This window comes from Aotus nancymaae, unplaced genomic scaffold, assembly GCF_030222135.1.
Source record: "Aotus nancymaae isolate 86718 unplaced genomic scaffold, 86718_ANA_hifiasm-v0.15.2.pri h1tg000032l_0, whole genome shotgun sequence".
NCBI lineage: Eukaryota > Metazoa > Chordata > Mammalia > Primates > Aotidae > Aotus > Aotus nancymaae.
The window spans coordinates 5,208,144-5,232,146 of NW_026988445.1; the positions used below are offsets into that span (position 1 = coordinate 5,208,144).

Below are 24,003 nucleotides of genomic sequence, written 5' to 3' on the forward strand. Positions count from 1 at the left end.
ATAAGAAAATTAAAAGGCGCATGCTCCTCAAATATTGAGAAATGTCAACTACTTTAGTAGAAATTTCAGTATTTTCCCATTAGCAGTTTTTCTGGATTCCTTTGAAGTAGCTTATACAAACAACAGTAATATTGAGCCATCTGTACTACAGTTTCCCCAAACCATGTTTTGGGTTAAAAACAGGACATGACTCTTTCAACGATTCACATGGGAAGTCTCTTCTTCAGCAGAAAGAAGTTTATGAACTCACTTGTTTTGATGAATGTAAATATTTCTAATTGAAATTTAAACTTTTCATTCTAAATAAATGGAGGCTCTGAAAGGTGTAATGCACTTTATATCCTTCTACAAGATAAGATTTATTTCTCTTACCAGTCTTACAGAACATTCATTATGTCTATAATGAGCTAAATATTTTTACTGAGACTTCAAATAGAAATATATACACAATTTAAAATGTAGATGGCCAAATCATCAGCATCATCCAAATAAACATTTTCTTTAAAATTACTCTTTTTGAAGTTTATTTTTTCAAATGAAATGAATAGTGAAAATGTGGGTTAAATGACAGCTGGACTTTGCTATTTACCTATGTTGTCAGTATGAATACACTTTCTAAGAAGTGCTACCTAACACCTTTCCTATTCTCCACAAGAAAACATCAATTCATTAGTTAGTTTAAGAACTCTTTTTTTGTTTGTTTTTGAGACGGAGTCTCATTCTGTTGCCCAGGCTGGAGTGCAATGGTGCTATCTCAGCTCACTGCAACCTCTGCCTCCTGAATTCAAGTGATTCTTCTGCCTCAGCCTCCTGAGTTCAAGTGATTCTTCTGCCTCAGCCTCCTGAGTAGCTGGGACTACAGATGCACCACCACACCTGGCTAATTTTCGTATTATTTTATAGAGACAGGGTTTCAGCATATGCCAGGCTGGTCTCGAACGCCTGACTTCATGATCCACCTGCCTCGGCCTCCCAAAGTGCTGAGATTACAGGCATGAGCCACCGTGCCCAGCTAGTTTAAGAATTCTTAGTATTAGCATATTATTTTTGGTGTGAGTGACAGGAAGTTATTAACACTTGCATTGTTACAAGGGATGTAGTCACTATGCAACTCTCTATAGGTAGTTTTAATCCAAGACCTAACGTAGAAATTGCACCATGTTGGAAAAGGCTAAAAATAAGATATAGGGAAAGATGTAATATAAATGTTTAGCCTCCTAATTATATAATACACTGGATTATTATCTCCTTTATTCCAATAATCAAAGGTGCATTTCTTGATGGCATTTCAATGTATACAAAATTAAAGGTGGCAGAGTTTAACATGAAAAGATATATATCATTTCCCCTAGGAATTAAACTCTTCCTGTGATCTGTAATAAATAGTGTGCTGTTTTACAATAAGATTGATGATATTGATCATAAGTTTCATATTTTTCACTGAATCTATTGATGAATCATTTACCAAGAATGAATGGGACAAAATATCTATGGAAATATTGCTTAGTTAAGAAAGAGATGTGCTTAGATAATATCAAAATATTTTTTTCAAGGCTGTCATGTAAAGTGCTGATAAAGGTTTTATCTTGCTGGAAGATATAGCCCTCTAGACACGTGTGTCTAAGCACTAAAAAAGGTGTGGTTTACATGCATGTGTTTAGATGTGTAGTTTCTTTAACTAGTATATAACACTTCCTCCACCAACATGATATTTTGTTTTTATTGAATACATTCTATACTTAATCAGATATCATGATGTAAGTATGTTTTTTCTGAACTCTTAGAATCCTGGCTCTACTGGAAGAAAGATTAAAGATCTATTACTCACTAGAAAGATACTTTTTGTAAAGATAGAATAACTACACTTCTCAGAGTACCCACTCATTACTGAAAGCTGTGTGCTTTGAGTCAGCAGACCTGAAGCCAACAAGATGCATTTGCTGCTTTTCTTGTTTTGGCATTAAAGTTAGTTTTAAAACACAGCAGTTTAGGAGAAAACTACTTGTTATGGACGAAACGTGTGTATTACACCAAAACTCTCAAGTTGAAACCCTCCCCGTTCCCCACTATGTAATGGTATTAGCAGGTGAGGCCTTTGGGTGGTAATTAAGTTAAGAGAGTGGAGCCCTCATGGATGGGATTAGTGCCCTTATAGAAGAAGCTAGAAAGCACTCTTGCCCTCTTTCCATTGTATGAGGATACAGGGAGAAGTTTACATTCTACAAACTGGACGAAGGCCCTCACCAGAACTTGATGATGCTGACACCCTTATCTCAGACTTCCAGCCTCCAGAACTATGAGAAATTAACTTTCTGTGGTCTATAAGCCACACAGTCTATGGTGCTTCCTTACACCGGGCTGAACGAAGACACTACTGTGGGCTGCTAATTTGCAGAAATGTGCATCTCTTATTGACCCTGCTAAGGATCCTTTTATTTTTTCCTGAATATCATAGAAATAAACAAGAAACATCAAACAAATATTAGGGAACTCGTATTTAGGGAGAGTAGAAAAATCACCCAAGTGGGGCCACACTGATACCAACTTTACAGAATAATACAATACAAAAAATAAATCACCAAATGGATTGGTCAGAAGAAGAGAATTCAAAATCTTGACAAAGTGCCCTTAGAAGGGACGTTAAGAAAGAAAAGCAATCTAAGAAAGAACTACATGCAACCTATTGCTGCTGAGAAATTTGTCAGATAGATGAATAAAGACTTAAAGCAAAGGAAACAGAGTTTCCTAAAGGGGTTGTTTATGGCTGGTTTATTTGAGACTTAAGAAATACCCTTTTAAAAGTATTCTTGTGTCCAAGTCCTTCACTCTTGAAATTCATTATCACTACCTTTAAAGAGATTAATGGTAAACGCTTGCTTCTTCATAGACAGTACTGATATACACTGGGTTCTTGGCACTCTCTTACAAGAATGTTAATAAAGAACCACTATTAGTTAATCAAGATGGTGAACACAACCATGGTAAACAGGACATTGTATAGGAAATTCTTTGGAGTAGAAACCGTGGTACACATATTAGCAACTGAAGACATAAACAAGATCGGAGAGTTCTGATATAATTGCAGAAAGCAGCTCACTTCTCTGCTAAGCATTTTATTATTTAGTACACATTTTGGCAATTTAGCATATCTTGTGTTTTATTTCTACAATGAGATTGTAAAATCCTGGAAGGCAAGAAAAAAAATTTGTTCATACTATCCTGTTTAATATAAGACAAAACTGAGCGGAGGCAAGCAAGCACTTATGTGTTAAGTTTCACTGGATTTTGAATAAAATTTGGTTTAGAGGATGCTCAAAAAGCACAGAATTTTTACACAAAAAAGTTGAATATATGATTTTTCAAATTAAGATAGTGAAGCCCTAAATGCCAGAGAATCTAATCCAAAGTCTGGACATGTATGTCTAGAGATAGGATTCACCCCACTTTATCTTCTTACTTCCCACCAAGGTTCTTTCTACACTAAGATTAATTGTTCAACTCTCTTGAAACACATTTGAGTCACTCTGACCATGCCCTCACTTATTTTTCTAGATCCCAGGAAACCTGATATGCACCAGGTATGAACTACTTGTTTTACATATTTTCTGTGAGATTTTATAAAAGTGCTTCTAGCCTGCATCTCAGCCTGTTAGAACCCCTGTCCTTTGCAAATAGTTCCCAGACTTTGTAGTACTCTACATCTCAGTCAAGGACAAACACATAGCAAAAATGTTTATACTCTGACAGGTATGCAATATGCTGAAGGACTGAATCAAGTAATGGTAAAAAGAGCCTAACCTCTTTTGTACAAACTGCAGAGCAATGTAAAAAGGCCAACTGGCTAAATGGAAGCAAAGAGAAATGACAAGTCCTTCCGATTTAGGCTTCACTTTCAGAGTAGACCCTATGCCTTTATCAACCTACCTTTCACATGCTGCCAGTTCGCTCTGAAATATCCAGCGTGGATCAAGCCACATCCAACTTCAGAAAAGTTCAATGGTGCACATTCTTACAAGAGAAATCATAAAACCCAAACTCCCTTATATAATATTTGAGATCTTTCCTATTTTGTCTTCAGCTCAGTGTTCTATTTAGCAATCACACTCAGTTTCTTTTTTATTTATTTATTTATTTATTTGAGACAGAGTCTCACTGTGTCACCAGGTGCCAGGCTGGAGTGCAGTGATGCGATCTCGGCTCACTGCAACCTCTGCCTCCCGGGTTCAAGCAATTCTCCTGCCTCAGCCTCCGGAGTAGCTGGGAATACAGGTGAGTGCCACCACGCCCAGCTAATTTTTGTATTTTTTAGTAGAGACAGGGTTTCAAGATGGTCTTGATCTCTTGACCTTATGATCCGCCCGCCTCGGCCTCCCAAAGTGCAATCACACTCAGTTTCTACACACACCTTCACTCTAGAGCCTCCATTTTTCTGTTTCTTTCTCACATTTTCTTGCCTTTATTCATGCAGCCCCAGATCTCTCAATGCTTCCACAACATACACACTCACTAAGAGCCCTGTCTCACACACTCAGTGTATCCACCCATCACATTCTCTCTCTCTTCCAAAGACCAGGTAAACACACTGGTCCTCCAAGATGCCATTCCTTATCCCCCAAGTGCTAATAAAGCACTCATTTCTGCAAACTTCCACAGCGAGTTGCTTTGAGTGCTGTCTCTAGCTTTCATCTTTTATTTCATCTTTCCTACATTTCAAGCACTTCATGATAATTTCTTGGTGAAATGATTCAACTGATTAAATTGCGTATCTATCTCGTCATTGGACGTGTACTTTTCACCATTTGTAGTTTTTTGAAAAGCCTGTTTATACCTTCCAGAACATGTGTGTCTTCTGTTGAACCTGAAATACTGTGCTAATCCAGACATAGAGCATGAGCCCAGACACAATGCCATCGTTACCTTGTGAAGAAGCTGGGAGTTAGGCTCAGCTGGCTGCTTCTGCAGCTGCCACAGAAGCTCCCTAGATGTATTTTTTACTAGAGTGTAATATTCTTGAAGATCAGGGAGTTGTCTTACCCATTTTTGTACACCTTGAAGCATCTAACGAATACCAGGTAGGTACTCAAATGTGTACACAAGTCTGAGGATCAACAGGAACTGATACATTTTGTGGAGATGCAAGTGAATTAACTGCCTAGACTAAGAGCAATCACCCTTTCCACTTTCACTTCTCAGGGCAGGAGAGGCAGAAAGGAGTGCCTATGGGAGAAGTGATAAAGTCTATATGGAGCTTGAGATAACTACTTATGGCTGACAACAGTCTTGGCTGATAGATATCAGAGTTCTGATATAAAAAGTAGCTCACTTTATCTGCTAAGCAGTTCATTGTTTAGTACACACTTTGGCAATTATAGCTTGTGTTTAATTTCTACAGTGAAACTGTAAACTGGAAGGCAAGGAAAGTTTTTTTTTTTTTTGACAAAATTGAGCTGAGGTAAGCAAGGACTTACATGTTAAGTTTCACTGAAATTTGAATAAAATATTGGTTTACAATATGCTCATAAAGCATAGAATTTTTGCTCACGTTTGGTTGCTCAACTTTTGGTCACACTGAACAATCCTCTAGAAGTGCTGAGTCCTCTGAAAATCCCAGAAAGCTCCTGGCTGGAGAGTCTGTCTGGTCAGGCTTTAAGCACTATGGGTCAATGTCAGGCTCCATTTTGGAAGAATTTGTCCCGTATATATTTTCATCCTGAAGAGGAAAGGGTAACGCTTTTTTTCAAAATCATTTAGGACCTATGGGCCACTGATATGACACTTGGATTCAATACTCTGAAACAAAAACATGTAAAAGTTGGCTTGAGCAATAACAGGGCTTAGGTACAAAGCCATGTTCCTGGCAACGGCATCTAAGAAACAATAAACAGTAGCTCTCCCTTTAAAGTTGTTGCTGCTGTTACTGTAGCTGACTTGATGCTTCTTTGGTGCCAGTCACTGGGATAAGAGCTTTCTGTGAATTATCTCATTTAATTGTCAGAAAAAAATCTCTGTGGATACTATTATGTCTCCATTTTTCAGATAAGAAAAGTCCAACTCCGACAGATTTAAAAACTTGTAAAAATTCAAAAGGTAAGGTAGAACCTGAGGCCAGCTAAAGTGCAAAACAAAATGCTTTTCGATTGTTATGTAAAGATGACACTGCCGAGGCCGCAACGAGTCTGCCAAGGTCCAGCAAGTCTGAGTCTGAGGCACGAGGAAGAAAGAGTCCGCTCTGTGACACACAGGGTGCTTAATCTACCCAATCAGGTATCTCCACCTGCCCCCTGCTCCCCAACAAGGCAAAACACCTGTGAACCAACCAGATAAATGCAGCTGCAAAGATCCTGCTCCTGCTGCATCTGCATAACATGCCTCGTGACAGTTCCCAACTTGGAAATGCAGTTGTGCAAAGGACTGTGCAGAGCATGTTTTCCCTCCCACGCTTTCCATTCTCATTTCTTTCTCTCATGTTTATGGACTTTATCTCAATTTGAGTGAAGGCAGTTGGGCTGAATAACGATGAGGTGCTTCCTTCAATGCTGCACAGTGATAGCGTGATAGTTTCAGCCAGCTTGGAATTCTTCAAATATCTTCTTTTTGTTATTATCAAAAGAGGTGACCTACTACCTGGGGCATTGTGTTGATACCTATGGATACCAAAGAGGCAAAGTATTCGATATCCTCTTTTTTTTCCTGGTCTTCCCTGGGATTGTGACTCACTTACTTTCTTATTAAAAAAAAAATTCTATTAAAAGAAAATATACAATAGAGTTGATACACAGTGTGTTCAATATAAAGAAAAATAGATCAATGGATCTCAAGCTAATGTAAAGGAAAATTTCCTGGAAAGCATGCTCTTTACATTTTCCACATAGATATTACCAGTGACTTAATAAGTCTGTCTCTGCTTCTCTGTTCAACACACACACACACACACACACACACACACTTTGGAATGAACAGAAGTGATTTGAGAGTGAAGAAATTCATCTTGACCTGAAATTCCTCTTGGAACAAGTCCATCTCTGACATCAAAACAATTTCTGTCAAAAAGTGTCTGGGTTCAAGCAACCCACAAAATAGCAGCTTATTTAAAAACCAAATCCACTCCTTATTGAAAGTGGTGATATTTGAAGCACACACAAGTAAAACTAATTTAACCTTTGGAAAGTTATCTCTGGAGAGAAGAGTCAAAATCCCTTTATAAGATTTTTAAGCACTGCAATTATTGACGAAGAGTATATTACTTCAGTTTTCTCTGATAAGGAAGAGGAAAAAAGGGAAAAACCCACAAGAGACATCAGCAGCTGTCAGGCTATTTTCCAACTGCAAAGAGGTAGTTTACAGTGGGCTTGTGCCAGTCTCTTAAGACCCAGTTAAGAAGCCTTTTTAAAATGCCTTAAAAAGCCAACTCATACATTAATCAAGTTGAGCCCTCATCCATACTCACTGCAATACATCAATTACTATGTCTTTTTTTTTTTTTTTAAATAAATTCCAGTTGACAGCAGACACCTTATTAAGGCCCACTAAAATGATACAATAAGTAGAAGGCTATTAATATTGCTCTTTTTTTTTTCTCCTTGCTATTGTCTTGCTGCACTGGTCTGCAAACAAATTCAGGCTGCATTACAATTAATGCCAGTGGAACTCCTTCTAACGACTTCCAGCTTGCTAATTTTTTACGCTAATAATAAAAAAAAGGCATTGCTATGCAAGAACGACCCCCTTTTATCATGCTAGCATAGCACACCAGAGAGTGTCTGCTATTGTTCACATGAAAGACAATTAAACCCTGGAACATCAAACCTAAAAATGACAATCTGCTAACCAGCACTGGGCATTGCTCAATGCTTTTCTCTATTTTCTGAACTGATAGAATACAATTCTCTGAAGACATTTCTTTCCTGTTCTCCCTTAACCACTCTTTGGGGGGGAAAAAAAAAAAACTTTAAAAAATACCCTTTGCTGATTTATGCATTTCTGCTTAGAATTTATTAACTGTCTAGGACCGATTTCACTTCAACACTCCTATTGCCTGCAGGTTTAAATTCTGGACACATAACATGAAATGCACCAATCTCACTCACATAGTATCATATTTAAAAATAAACATAAAAGTATTCTTTAAAAATGCACACAATATAAAAGTCTAGAAAGAGAAAGAAAAATCTAATTCTGCAACTCTGTGTATCTCATCTCTGGGGACCATGTGAGAGAGTCACAGGGTGCTCTGAAAACTAAGTCTAGTCCAGATGCTAATTTTCCACAAAGCCAAAATAAAAATAAATAAATAAATAAAAAGTCCCCTCACTCTTAGCAATATAAGGATTTATTCACCAAATCAACATGCCCATTTACTGGAAAAATACCCTTTATTCCTTTATTTGAGCTTCAATTATAATATACAGAATAGAAATATACCCACATAAAAGTTCACTGACTTTCTCAAAAAATTTTCAACTTTTGACTGACATTTTTCCCATGGTATAAGGAGAACTAAAATAAGTCAGAACCTCTGAGTTGCAACCTTGGTCCTGAAACTGGAAAGTCTTGGGTCTCAACCAAATCTTGTAATCTCTCTAAGTGTCAGTTTCTTCATTTGTAAAATCATGAGAAAAATAGCTCCTTCTTCAAGCACAATTGTAAAGATGAAATGAGAAGATGGATATGAAAACTCTCTGAAAATTAAACCATAATACATTGTAATTAAAATAAATAATTAAGGCCAGGCAAGGTGGCACATGCCTGTAATTCCAGCACTTTGAAAGGCCGAGGCAGTTGGATTGCCTGAGGTCAGGAGTTCGAGACTAGCCTGGCCAACAAGGTGAAACGCTGTCTCTACTAAAAAAATACAAAAAAAATTAGCTGAGCATGGTGGCGGGTACCTGTAATCCCAGCTACTCAGGAGGCTGAGGCAGGAGAATCACTTGAACCTAGGAGGTGAAGCTTGCAGTGAGCCAAGATCGGGCCATCACACTGCAGCCTGGGTAAAAAGAGCGAAACTCCATCTCAAAAATAAAATAAAATAAATAATTAAATGAATTTGTTGCATGACCTCACTAGAGTTGCACTGAAAGCTTTATTTTCTGATTAGTAGTGAGTGACTCTCAAATGCTGAGCATGGCCACACCTTATATATTTACTCAGTAAGTTTTCGGTAAAGGGGCCAGGCACTATTCTAGGTTCTTCGCATTTGGCATTTTACTGCATTTTCACAAGAACTCTCTTGTTAGGGATGATCATTCTCTGATTACAAATGAGGAAACTGAGGCCCAGGGAGATTTGGTGATTGGCCTAAGTGGTAGAGTTGAGATTTGAATCACGGTACTGATCACATAGAAGACACTCAATACATGTCCCCAGCTGTGACTCATTCTTAAGGTGACTTTCCATGGTGGACATCTTGTATAAGAGAGCAGTTCTGAGAAGCAAAATTAAGAGATGAGTTCGGGCAACCTGTATTGATATATGGGCTCGGACCCTAATTGGCACTGGAACTCTAGGTCAGCCATTAATTCCACAGTTTTTGCATCTGTAAAATACAGGCAATGTTTATCTCCTGGAGTGGTTGTGAGAATCAATTAAGTCCATGTATAATGTTTAGAAAAATACTCAATAAATGTGAATACGTGTTATTACTTTATCCTCCCGCGCTGTGTGAGAAACTCTAATATGTAAAATAAGCATAAAATAGGATCAGTAGCTTCCGCAATTAACCAAGATAAAGCAACAAGAACCAGACTTACCCTCCCATCTCAAATGATAAAAACACAAACAAAATATGCAGAACAATGAGTAAGATCTTAGAATGAGGTAAGGAGATATAGTGATCTGAGAGATTAGAAACAAATAAGGTAAGACCTATGATCGTCTCAGCTTACTCCCTTGAGAGAGGCTCCAGGCCAAATGCAAAAAAGTAAAGTTAGGCAGAGGTCAACAGACTCCTTCAGTTCAGGAGACATATCTAAGAAGCTCAAAAAAATCAAGGCAAGAGTAGAATAGAGGACTAGAGAAGATGGTGCTGCAAAGATAGAACACGCTCGAAATTTGCAGATGGTCCTTTTCTTTTCTTTTGAGGTAGAGTCTCATTCTGTCGCCAGGCGCCAGGCGCCAGGCTGGAGTGCAGTGGCACAATCTCGGCTCACTGCAACCTCTGCCTCCTGGGTTCAAGCAATTCTCCTGCCTCAGGCTCCCGAGTAGCTGGGACTACAGGCGCACGCCACCACCTCCAGCTAATTTTTGTATTTTTAGTAGAGACGGGCTTTCACCATGTTGGCCAGGATGGTCTCAATCTCTTGACCTCGTGATCCGCCCACCTCGGCCTCCCAAAGTGCTGGGATTACAGGCTTGAGCCACCGCACCCGACCACAGATAGTCCTTTTTAAGTGTTCAACTGAATATTAATCGGTGCACGCATGCAAGGAAACTATTGAAGGCTGGGAAAAGAATCATTAAAAAGTCTGGAGATACTAGTGCCCGGTGCTTACATTAAGACGAGGAACAGCGCTTGCTCTCATCACCCAGATTGGAAAAAAAACTCATGATTCATGGGACGTTGGGTGGGGTACACAGACAGTTCTTTACTCAAAAATGGTAAATAATTAGCTGTAGACCAAGCCCTGTTCCAGTCTACCTAACAAATCTTAAATGTAAGAATCTAAAGAATGAAATTACTTCCAAATAACTGCATCCCAGAAAAAGCTCAGGGATATTAACAGAAACACAAAATATCCAACATATAAGAAGATATAATTCTCAGTGTCTGGTATTCAATCAAAAGTTACCAGTCACTCAAAAGAAGTAGGCATATATAATTCAAAAGTGAGAAGAAAAAAAACGATCAATTGAAACAGATCCCAAAGTGACCCAAATGTTAGAAATAGACAAAGGCCAGGTGCAATGGCTCATGCCTGTAATCCTAACACTTTGGCAGGCCAAGGTGGGCAGATCACTTGAGGCCAGAAGTTCAAGACCAGTTTGGTCAACTTGGTGAAACTGTGTCTCCACTAAAAATACAAAAAGTTAGCTGGGTATGGTGGCACATACCTGTAATCCCAGCTACTCATGAGGCTGAGATAGGAGAATCACTTTAACCTGGGAGGCAGAGTTGCGGTGAGCCAAGATCATGCCACTCTACTCCAGCCTGAGTGACAGAATGAGACTCTATCTCAAAAAAAGAAAAAAAAGAAAAGGAAAGAAAAAATAGCCAACAAAGACATTAAAACAATTATTATAACTATATTTTATATGTCTCCAAATCTGAGGCAAGGGAGATTTATACACTACAGATTAGTGAAGCTCTGCAAATCACCAAATAAGAAACATAAAGGAACTGACACCAGGCATATCATAACCTAGTTGTTCATAATGACTGGTCAAGTATAAAATCTTAAAAGTAGCCAGAGACAGGAGACACTATGTGGAGACCTGAAGGTAAATAAAACAGAGATTTCTCATTGGAAAGAGTGAAAGCAAGAAGACAATATATTGGAACAATATATTTAAAGAAAGAACAAACTGTCAACTGATAATTTGAAATATTATAGCTTTTGAAAACAAAGGCAACAAAATATACTTTTGCGTATACACAAAGGCTGAAATAATTCATCACAAGCATAGCTGCACTACAGAAATGTCCAAGGAAGTTCTTGTGACAGAAAGAAAATGATACCAGATGGATACATGAATTTACACAAAAGAATGAAGAACACTGGAAATGGTAACTATGTGAGTTAATATATTTGTTATTATTATTATTACATCACTTTAACAATGTACTGTTTAAACAAAAATGATAGTAACAATGTAGTGTGGGGTTTATAATATATGTAAGAGCAAAACATGTGACAAGAATAGCACAGAAGTTGAGGGAGGAAACATGGAAATAAATTAGTGTAAGTCTCAAACAATAAATGACGAGATATACTATCAGTTGAATGTAGTCTGTGATAAGTAAAATGTGTATACTATAAACCCTAAAATAATAAAGTAAAGAGTTATAGCTAATAAGCCAACCAAGGTCATAAAATAGAATCATCAAATTTGTTCAGTTAATCCAAAAGAAGATAAAAATATGAAGAGAAAGAAAACAAAAACAAAAAAATGAAATAAATAAAAACTAAATAGAAAAATGCTGGATTTAAACCCAACATATCAATAAACACATTAAATATAAGAGGTCTAAATATTCTAATTAGAAAGGAATTTTCTATAGCATTATAAAGTATAAATAGCAATAATTTAGTGTATATTTTCAAATAACTAAAAGCAGATTTTGAATGTTTCCAATACAAATAAGTGATAAATGTCTGAAGTGATGAATATGCTAATTACATGTATCAAAATATCACACTGTATTTCATATGTATAATTATTATATGTCAATTAAAAATACTAAAAGCAAAAAGATTAAAAAGTTAGAGATTATTAGATTGGATAAAAAAGCAGAACTCAACTATATGTTTCCCATAAAAATAAATATGCATGAGAAAAATCTTTGTAACCTGGGCTAGTCAAAAAATTTTTTTCTTTTAGGTACAATATGAACAGTATAACCTATAAAATGGGAAATTGATAGACTTCACAAAAATTAAAAACATATATGCTCTTTAAATAACACTGTTGTGAGAATGAAAAGACAAACCAACACTAGCAGAATATGTTGTAAATTGTAAAATCAAATAAAGACTTTATATCTAGAATATAGAAGGAATTATGAAAACTCAATAACAAGAAAACAACCTAATAGAAAAGTAGGCAGAAAATTAGAACAGAAACTTCAACAAGGAAGATATATGAATGATAAAGGAGCACATGAAAAGATGCTCAACATCATTCGTCATTAGGGAAATGCAAATTAAAACTACAAGATACCACTACACACCTATTAGAATGAATACAATTAAAAAGTCTAACTAAACTAAGGATTTGGAGCAAGTGTGATTCTCATATACTGTTGCCGAGAATGTAAAGTGATACTACTTTGGAATACAAACAGTTTGACAGTTTTCTGAAAAGTTAGATACACAGTTAATATATGATCCACTCTCAGGTTTTTACCAAAGATCAACGAAAGTCTATGTCTATGCAGACTTGTAACAGTTTCTTTTTTCTTTCTTTCTTTTTTTTTTTTTTTTAGAGGAGTCTTGCTCTGTGGCCCAGGCTGGAGTGCAGTGACGTGATCTTGCTTCACTGCCACCTCCGCCTCCTGGTTTCAAGTGATTCTCCTGCCTCAGCCTCCTGAGTAGCTAGGATTACAGGTATGTGCCACCACGCCTGGCTAATTTTTGTATTGTTAGTAGAGATGGGGTTTTACCATGTTGGCTAGGCTTGTCTCCAACTCCTAAACTCGTGATCCCCCCAAAAGCCCAGGGTAAAATAACACAAAAATCCACAGACAGTAAGTGAATAAACACATTGTAGCAAATCCATACAATTTGATGGTATTTCAGTAATAAAAAGGAGCTAACTACTGATTCAACAACATGGATATATGTTAAAATAATTATGCTGACTGAGACATACCAGATAAAAAAGAATATATACTGTAGGATTCCACTGATATGAAACTCCAGAAAATGCAAACTTATCTGTAGAGGCAAAAAGCAGATAAGTGATTACCCTTGAGATGGGGGAAGTAAGTCAGTAAAGGGGTTAGAGAAAAGGATTATAAGGCAGCAAAAGAAAACTTTTGGGGTAAGATTTGTTTATTAAGGTATTGGTTTCATGGGTGTATATGTATGTCAAAATGGATCCAGTTGTATACTGTAGTGTGTAGTTTATTGTATGTAAGTTATATCTCATAGAGCTGTTACAAACAAGGATAGGAGCATTGTCCATAAGGCATTTAAAAGTTAATTATTGAAAGAAAACATACATACAAAATTAATTTAATGAATAAGAAGATAATATAAAGTGTTTTGTACAAAATACATGAGAAGTAGAGACCGGTGATTCTAAAACTTTGATATGCATCAGAATCACCTGGAGGGAGTATTAAAACATAGAATCACCTGGAGGGAGTATTAAAACATAGATCGTTGGGCCCAATGCCCAGAGTTTTCTGATTCAGTAGGTCTGGGATGGGGCTTAAGGATTTGCATTTCCAGCAGGCTCTCTGTTAATGCTGATGGTGCTGGTCCCAGGACCACACTTTAAGAATCACTGATATATAAGAGAATAGGACAATATAGAATAAAGGGCCAATTTAGAAAAGGGAGAAATTACAGCATTTCTTGAAAAGCTTTCTTTTTTCCTTAAGTTCACAATGTAACAGAATTCAAGTGAATAAAATTTTATTTTATTCTCAGAATTTCTTTCCTTCAAAATTTTACTATGTTCCTACTGAAAATTCCACACTTTGCAAGTAGATCTCATACTACCCAGTTGCAGGATTCACTGGTTTAGAGAGTCAATATCCTCTTAGAGAGCAATTAAATATCAAACCAGTGAGAAAATTAAGAATAGGGCGAGGGTATATTTCAACTAGTCAAACCTTTTATTCCCACTTTCTGCCATATTTCAATTATTCTTCTCCTATACCCTTTTGAGAAACGGTTGTTATTGTAGGTTTAAAATAAATAAAAATAGTTTCTCTTTCTCAGGAGTCGCAGGCTTTGTTCTTTGCTATTGCCTCTCCAACACTTTTTCTCCTGCCTGCTCACTTTCATCTGGCTAATTCTAATTTGTCTTTTAAACCTAGGATAGACGGCACTTACGTGCAGAACTTTTCTGGGCACACTTCACGCTCACTCTGCTGCACAGGAAGCGCCTCCTCTGTGCTCCTTGTCTCTACTGCCTCTGCCATCTTGCACTAAATCATCTTATCTTACTCATCCCATTTTTTTTTTCTACTTCTTAAATAATGTATTTCTCTTTAACTTAATGAAATTGCATTTGGGACATCCTAGCTTCTTTGATCCCCTCTGAGTTGCAGAGTGTTAGGGATAGAGAAGGAGGGAGTCAGAGGTCACAAAATCTAGAATCATAAAACTGGAGAGACTGAACATGGGATGAAATTGTAAATATACAACATATACTTGCATACAGGCACATACAAACATTTTGGGGGTTGTTAATGACTTCCCTAAGGATAGTAATTTCAAGTGGCACCAATCTTTAACCCAGATTGAATCACAGGACAAATGAAGTTTCCCAATTCCTACTCATGCATTTTACATATTTATGGTCTGCTTTTATAGCTTTTGATCACAATTTCCTAGGAGGCAGCTGGTCCCTAAATCAACAAGTCAGGAAAAAAAAAAAAAAAGAACAGCCAAAGTCCAGTCCTGTTAACAAAATTACCTATTGAGGAGGTCAGTGCTGTTTGAAACACATATAAAACATGAGAGTGATTTTTAAAATGTCTGCTATTGGATGAAGGTTACATTTAAAGATTCCAATTGTACTTTTGTATGACACTATACTTCTGTGGTAGTGCTTTGCCCAAAACAAAGGTTTAAGGAAATAAAAATAATAAAAATGATACAGAAAATAAAAAAACACTTTTCTGAAAATTTTCATTTCAACCAGAAGGAAACATGTTACAAGAAGGCAAAGCAGAGTTAGGAATAACTTAGTGTTTCTCTCAGGAATAACTGTGATCTTCCACACTTAGGGGTTGATGGTCAGGGGTGACTTAGATCAACTCAAGAAGGAAGCATCTGGGGCTGTCCACCTAAGGAGATGCTGCTCAGAGACCCAGCACCTTGGGAGAACACTCCAGGTTCTCTGGGGAGGTCAAGAGTTTGGGATTCAGGATCATACTGAAGAAGCTCAGCCCAGCAAAGTAGCTGACCTAGGATGTAGGCTTCTGACTTCCGGATTCTACTATCATCATCAGAGGCCCAAAGTTGGGGCCCACACTCAAAGAGTATAACGATTCCCAGCCTTCAGCACAACAGGAATTGACTAGAAAAGAAAGGCCTTTATTCCTCTGACAGAAAAACCTGATTCCTCCCACCCAAAAAAAATGATACTTTCACCTTGTTCTCTTTCTCAGTGGATCTATATTTTCATGAATGAAGAAAAGTATTGAACTCTCCGATTAGGAAGGTTTCTTATAAGAAGGTTTCCAATAGGCTTCAATTTTTTTAAGCTACGCAGAAAAACAAAATTTACCGCAAAGGAATAAAGAGCACTAACCAAAGAAATTTCACTCTCATAGATTTTGTAGCACCTCAGAACTTCCTTTGGAAGGGAAGGACAAAGCGGCCATTTGCTCAGCTTAGATCATTTGGATTGAGACTCATATGTTATTTTAAATGAACATTGCTCAGGTAGTTAAGCCTTAAAAATCAACCATCCTTGACAATTGTCCAATTTTTTTTTTTTAAAGTCTTACCTTAAGGGTTTCAGAAACACATTTACAAAGTATGCTGTAGTGGGAACTAGTCAAGTTTCCTACCTGGTTTCATAGCACAATTGGGACTGCTGGTCTTTGTTCATTTTTGTCTTTGAAAACTTTGTCACAATTAAAAGAGGGAAAAGTAGTAAATTTAAAAAGTAGTAAACTACAGTTGTTTAGCACTTGGAATGATACAAAATTCCAATGCACATTAAAAATGTAATCCAATAGAACATTGAATTTTCAAGATTTTACTTTCACCGCTTGACTTATAAGGTTAAGAAGGAAAGTACTGAATTTCTCTCCTGACACTAGAACTGTCTCTTATAATGGCATTCCTTTTGAGAAATCAGAACTGAAGTTTTCTTTGCATTCTCTATGTGCTGAGTCCCTATATTGGATAATATTAGCATCTTTTATATCCATACCTAATATAACATTCCTTTTTCCTATATTGTACAAGTTCCAGAGTCGTAACGCTTTATAGTAGTGCCAACAAAAATGTTTAAGGAAAGGCCATCCAAAAGCAGACATGACATTTTGCAGAGTCTTCAGTTTATCTTTAGAATGTATAATTATAAACTGTGCTTGAAATAAGCTGCCCAGATATTTGTGTTAACACAGAAACTCTGTTACCATTAGTTCTTGCTCAGTAAATGCAAATATTGTGAACATGCTGTTTAACGGCAGCAAATATCATGTCTCCCATTTTTATGAAAAGTAATATTGTAAAACATGCTATCAAGTAATCAACATATTTATTAAACAGTTCTCCATACAAGCCATGTACATACATACACACATTTTATTGGACAGTGTAGTAAGTAACCACAGTTGAAGTGTTCATATCCAGTATGAGACATATGTACATCCGCTTTATATGGTACAAATATAGCAATACAATGACGTTATAAAGATTGCTTTTATTGTTATTTAAACATGTATGTTCTTATCAATATTGAAATATGTATTTTTTAGGGAAAAGCAACCAGCATGCACATTTGTTTCTGCTGAAGACCTACCTTTTTAAAATAACCATATTAAAATCATAAATATTAGCTCTCCGATGTAGAAATATCTGTATCTCATGACATCTTTATCTTTCTATTTATTTTTTTTTTGAGATAGGGTCTCACTTCATCACTCAGGCTGGAGTGCAATGGTGTGACCTCAGCTCATTGCAGTCTTGACCTCCTAAGCTCAGGTGATCCTCCCATCTAAGCCTCCTGGGTAGCTGGGACTACAGGGGCTTACCACCACACCCGGTTGATCTATCTTTTAAAGGAGCTTAAGATATGTCCACAATTCTTCCTCCAGGTGGCTTTTCTTACAGTCTTCAAACTCTGGCATCTGTGATTAGATATTCTTTCATTTTGTGATGTGGTTTTTCAAACTTAAAAAGAGACTATAAAGTAATCTCTCTTCTTTATTTTCTGCTACATAGACAGTTTTTAACCTTAAATATTTTACATTTCCCTAATTACAAGTTTCTGTCATTTTCTTCATCAGTGTTCAAACTGTGAAATGAGAAAAAGAGATATTTGGTTTTAAAAAATAAAATGATGAAACTTTGTGATACTGGTGTTCTTCAAAGGCCTTTGAGTCTTCTCTTTCAGTATGTATGCAACATGCATGCTGACATGGTCTCAGGAAGTACATTAGCTGTAACTATCTTTGCACTATGCATATGGGAAAACTGAGGCATAGAACAAAACCACTTGTCCAACATCTTGTAAAAACTGTAAGTATACACAGAAACTAATCGAGAGGACATACTTTAATTCAAGTCATTTATCAAAATAATTCTCCTTTTGCTTTGATAATATGTTTCTAACCTTTCATTTTTACACAGCCAAATTCTCAGCTACAACCAGAAATTCGATCCTAATGTCATTAAGAGCTTTGTCTGCTATGTGCTTTGCAAATATTTCCTTCCAGCAAGGGAACTGTTCTTTCATTTTCTTAATAGTGAGAGTGCAAACATTTTAAATTTTGATGAAGACCAATTTATCAATTTTTTGTTTTATGGATTATATTTTTAGTGTCACATTTAAGAACTTTTTACATAACCCTAATGATGATTTTCTCTTATGTTTTCTTCTAAAAGTTTTATAGTTTTATGTTTTACTTCTAGGTTTTTGTTCACTTTTAGGTTTTGAGTTACTTTTTCTACAAGATGTGAGGTTTAAGTGAAGGTTTAATTTTTTATTTTTTATTTTTATTTTTTGCCTACTGATGTTCAGTTGTTTCAACATCATTTGCTGAAAGGATAAAATTGCCTTTGTATCATTATCAAAAACCAACTGGTCATATTTATGTGAGTTTGTTTCTGGATTCTTGTTGTCATCCATTGGTAATTGTCTATTTCAATGCTACACTGTCTTGATTAGTGCAGCTATTCAGTAAGTCTTAAAATCAGAAAGTATGATTCCTCTAAGTTTATTCTTTTTCACAATCAGTTCAGTTGTGCTGGTTCTCTTGCCTTTCCATAAAAACTCTAGAATCAGTTTGTCTATGTCCATAAGAAAATCCTCCTTGGAATTTTATAGAAATTTCATTAAATCTATTATCACATTGGGGAGAATCAACATCTTTACTTTGTTGAATCTTCTGATTCATGAACATAGACTATGTCTCAATTTATTTAGATCTTCTGTGATTTATTCATCAGTATTTGTAGTTTTCAACAATATATCCTAGAAATATTTTATTAAATTTACATCTATATATTTCATTTTTGGAGCTATTATAATTTTTATTTTTAAAGTGCACTTTCCAATTGTACACTGCTAGTATATAGAAAAGCAATGATTATTGTATGCTAACCTTGTAACCTGAAAAGTTGCTAAAATCATTGATTATGGCTAAGAGTTTTTTTGTAATTTTCCTGGGATTTTCTACGTAGAAAATCATGTTGCCTGTGCTTTATTTATTTCCAATCATCTTCTAGTACAATGTTGAATAGAATTTTTATAGGTAGGCCATCCTTGCTTTGTTCCTGATTGTAGGGAGAAAGCATTTAGTGTCTCACCATTAACTCTATTAGCTGTAGATATTTTGTGGATGGACTTTATCAAGATGGAGAAGTTTCATTCTATGCCTACTTTGCAGAAAATGTTACCATGAATAGATGTTAAAATCTGGCAAACATTTTTTCTGCATCAATTGACATAAACCCGTGTTTTTTGTTTATGTTTTTTTCTGGAGGATTACATTGATTGACATCTAATATTCAGCCAGCTTGGCAATCCCAGTTTACAAAATAAACCCCACTTTGTTATTACGTGTTATTCATTTTACATCTTCAAAGATTTGATTTGTTAGTGTTTTATTGAGAATGCTTGCATCTATGGTCATAAGAAATATTGCTCTGTATCTCGCTCTCTCTTTTCTTTTGTTGTCTGGTTTTGGTATAAGGGTTACTCTTTGGAGGCCGGAATTACTCCTTTGGCCTCATAAAATGAGTTGGGAAGTGTTCATTCTTCACCTATTTTCTAAAGATTTTTTAAAATTGGCATTGTTTCGTCTATAATTATTTGGTTAAATACAACAATGAAACTACCTGGGCTTGGAGATTTCTTTGGCAAAAGGATTTTTAACAATAATTCAATTTATTTAACAGGTATTGGTTTGCCTAGGTTATCTTGGTAGTAATTCATGATTTTCAAGAAATATATTCATTCTGTCTACATTGCCAAATTCCTTTACATTGAATTTTTCATGGTATTATATTATCCTTTTAATGGTTGTAGGATCTGTAATGATACCTCCTATTTATTCCTGATATTGACAATTTGTGTATTTCATTTTTTCTTTGTCAATCTTGCTAGAAGTTTATAAATTGTACTGATTTCTAAAACAGTGCTCATTGTTTTAGTGATTTTATCTATTGTCTTTCTGCCTTAAACTTTATTAATATATGCTTATATCTTTATTATTATACTCCATTCTACTTACTTTCAGTTTTCTTCTTTTTCTGTTTTATTAAGGTGGAAAGTTAGAGTATTAACTGAAGATCTTTCTTATTTTCTAATAGATATAATGCTATAAACTTTTCCTGTAAGCACTGCTTTAGCTGTATCACATACATTTTAATATGTGTATTTTCATTTTCATTCAGTTGAAAATATTTTCTAATTTCCCTTGAGACTTCATCTTTGACCATGGATCAACTAGAAATGCATCGTCAAATATTTGTTTGGACATTTTCCTATCTTTCTCTCATTTGGCTTATGCATTAATTTTGTAAGATCAGAGAATATATTTTAGATTATTTCAATTTTTTTTACACTTTAAACATTGGTTTTATGATCTAGGATATAGTCTATCTTAATCAATGTTCTATGTTCCTTTGAAAAGCATCTGTATTTTCCTGTTATTTGGTGGAATGCTCTAAAAATATTAATTAGATTCAATTGGTTGATGTTTTTGTTCAGTTCTTCTATAATCTTGATAATTTTTTCTCTCTTAACTATCACAGAGAGGAATTTTGATGTCTCTATAATTATAGATTTGCCTATTTCTACTCTCAGTTCTCTTAGTTTCTGCTTCCTGTATTTTCAGTGCACATTTACAATTGTTACATATGCTCGGTGAATTGATCCCTTTATCAATAAGTGGAAACTTTATCATCCTATAAATCCCTTTATCCTTTCCTCTTTATGTTGTAGCCACCATACATATCAGATCTATATACATTGAAAACTCCATCATTCAACGTTAAATGTTTTGCTTTAAATTGTCAAACAAATTTTAAAGAACTCAGGAGGAAAAGAATAGTCTATTATATGTACCCCAGTACTTAATATTTCTTTTGCTGCTCTTTCGTGCTTGTTCTAAATTTCCTTCTGGTATTATTTTCCTTCTATCTGAAAAAATTCCTTTAGAAATTATCTTAGAGCTGACTTGCTGGCACCAAATTCTAATTCTCCTTTATCTGAGGACGTCTTTAGTTCACCTTCATTTCTCAGCAGTATTTTTGCTGAATATAGAATTCTGGTTTGGCAGTTCTTTTCAGCACCTTAAAATATGTGTCACTTCCTTCTACCCTCTATGATTTCTGATGAGAAATCCACAGTCATCTAAATTGTTCCTCTACAGGAAATGCATAATTTATCTCTGCCTTTGTTCAAGAGTTTTTTATCTTATTTTTGTAGCATTTTGATTATGATGTGTCTAAACATGGATTTATTTGGATTCATACTGTTTGATTTTCACAGAACTTGAATCTATGGGTTATTTTCTTTCTTCCAGTGTTGGAAGTTTTTGGCCATTATTTCTTCAAGAGTGTTTTAGCACCACACTTTCTTGTCATCCTGTTCTAGAACTCCTATGATGCAAATGTTAAACCTTTTTTTTAAGTGCCACGCATCTTTGAGACTGTTTATTTTTTTCTCTAAGTTTATTTTTTTCTCTGTTTGTCAAACTGGATAATTTCTATTGATTTATTTTCAAGTTTACTGATTCTTTCCTCTTCCATTGCCATGCTGCTATTGAGCAGATCCAATAAGAATTTTATTGTGAGTTATTGTATCCATCAGTTCTAAAATTTCCATTTGATTTTTCTATTTCTTATTTCCTATTGCCGAGGTTTTCTACTTTAACTTTGTTTCAGGAGTGTTTGTGACTGCTTGTTGGGGCATTTTTTTTAAAAAAAATAATAGTTTCTCTGAAAGTCTGTTAGAAAAGTCCAACATCTGTATCACCTAAACATCAGTATCTGTTAATTGTCTTCTTGATGTAGGTTGAAACTTTTCTAGTTAATTCTTATTCCAAATAATTTTAGATGATATCTAGAGACATTTTTAATGTGTTTTGAGACTATATGTCTTGCTTAACTCTTACGGAATATGTGATACTTTTGTTTTAGCAACCAAGCAAACTGATGAGATTCAGCCCACAAGTTCCAACTGACCTTCTCAGGATTATGGTACAGTCTCCAAGGTTTTTGCAGTGGTATTCGGATTTTTTCTGTGCATGCACTACCCAGTGTCCAGTATGGACATAGGTGCAGGTGGATCTGTTGGTTTAATTCTGGAAGTTTTTGATATACTAAATTAGGATCAGATTCACACTCGACTGGTGAGCCCAGGAGTTCATAAACATCTTTTTTGGTTGTTTTTGTTTGTTTGTTTGAGACTGAGTTTCATTATTCTCACCCAGGCTGAAGTGCAGTGGTGCGATCTCAGATCACTGCAACCACCACCTCCTGGGTTCAAGCGATTCTCCTGCCTCAGCCTCCTGAGTAGCTAGGATTACAGGTGCTAGCCACCATGCCTGGCTAATTTTTGTATTTTTAGTAGACATGGGGTTTCACTACATTGGCCAGGCTGGTCTCGAACTCCTGACCTCAGGTGATCCGCCCACCTCAGCCTCCCAAAGTGCTGAGATTACAGATGTGAGCCACCGCACCTGGTCAGGAGCTCATAAACATCTTTATAAGGTCACTTTCCCAAGCTCTTAACCAGCAGGATTCTCTCAATTTTCTACTTTCTTGGGATCCTCTTTTCAGTCCTCTAACTAGAAATCTGGGGCTTTAGTTATCCTATTCAGCCACATATGCCCATGTTTTTCCCACACAGTGCAAGGAAAGAGACAAAGACAGAGAGGGAAAGTAACACGGATGTGCTCTACCCTCTTGGAACCACAGCTCCACTGAAATGAGAAGAAGACTCCTCTTATTCAGGCATCTGGTCCCTGTAGGCACCTGTTGCCATCATTGTTAGCATTTGGGGCCTGGGTGCAAGGAACAGAGAAAAAAGAAGAGAGGGACACAAAAGAAGGAAGGAAAGAAGGAAAGAAGGAAGGAAGGAAGGAAGGAAGGAAGGAAGGAAGGAAGGAAGGAAGGAAGGAAGGAAGGCAGGCAGGCAGGCAGGCAGGCAGGCAGGCAGGCAGGCAGGCTAGTCTCTGCCTCTACCACTCCTCAAGTCAAACCAGTGGTTTTCTCCTGGAGCTCTCTCTGTCCATTTCTGGGTTTCAACTATGAGATCAAGTAAGAAGCTACTAGAAAGGAACAATGATGATAAACTCACCACAAGTTTAGGAGTAAGTCCAGTTCTGATCTCCTACTCTTCGCCTTTCAAAATTATCACATAGTGACTCTGAATTCCATCCAGTTCTTATAGCTAACATTCAGTGGGAGACACAGGGTAAATTGTGTGTGTGTATTCTATTATATCCAAACCAAAACTCAGGAAAAAAAAATTTTGAATTCCAAACTGAATGTATTATGCACACAAAATATAAGAAATAAAATTAATATAAAGTTTGATGAATAATAAATACCAGTGTACTCTCCTCTAAGTTAAAAACTTAACACATAAAGTAGTCCCTGAGAAGCTCTTGTGTCTTCCACACTTAGCCTTTGCCCTTCCACACAGAGGTAATCAGTAACTTGACCTGAGAGGCAACCATTTTCTTGTATCCCTTTATAGTTTTACCATTTTAGTATATAATTCTGATGATTAATATTGAGTGTCAACTTGATTGGATTGAAGGATGAAAAGTATTGTTCCTGGGTGTGTCTGTGAGGGTGTTGTCAAAGGAGATTAACATTTGCATCCATGGACAGGCAGAGGTACACCCACCTCAATCTGGGTGGGCACATCTAATCAGCTACCATCTCAGCTAGAATAAAGCAGGCAGAGAAGATGGAAGAG

At 36.1% G+C, this 24,003-nt stretch overlaps 1 protein-coding gene across 10 annotated transcripts in view; it reads right to left on the reverse strand.

The window, feature by feature from the left end:
• Window positions 1-24,003, reverse strand: part of ESRRG (estrogen related receptor gamma) — a 643,587-nt gene that overhangs the window by 359,068 nt on the left and 260,516 nt on the right. The window contains exon 3 of one of the 10 annotated variants that reach the window (XM_012459669.3): window positions 5,543-5,710. The exons of the other annotated variants lie outside the window; for them this stretch is intronic. The gene's annotated coding sequence lies outside the window, so the exon portion shown is untranslated. The remainder of the gene's footprint in view (window positions 1-5,542; window positions 5,711-24,003) is intronic. 10 annotated transcript variants of the gene reach the window in all.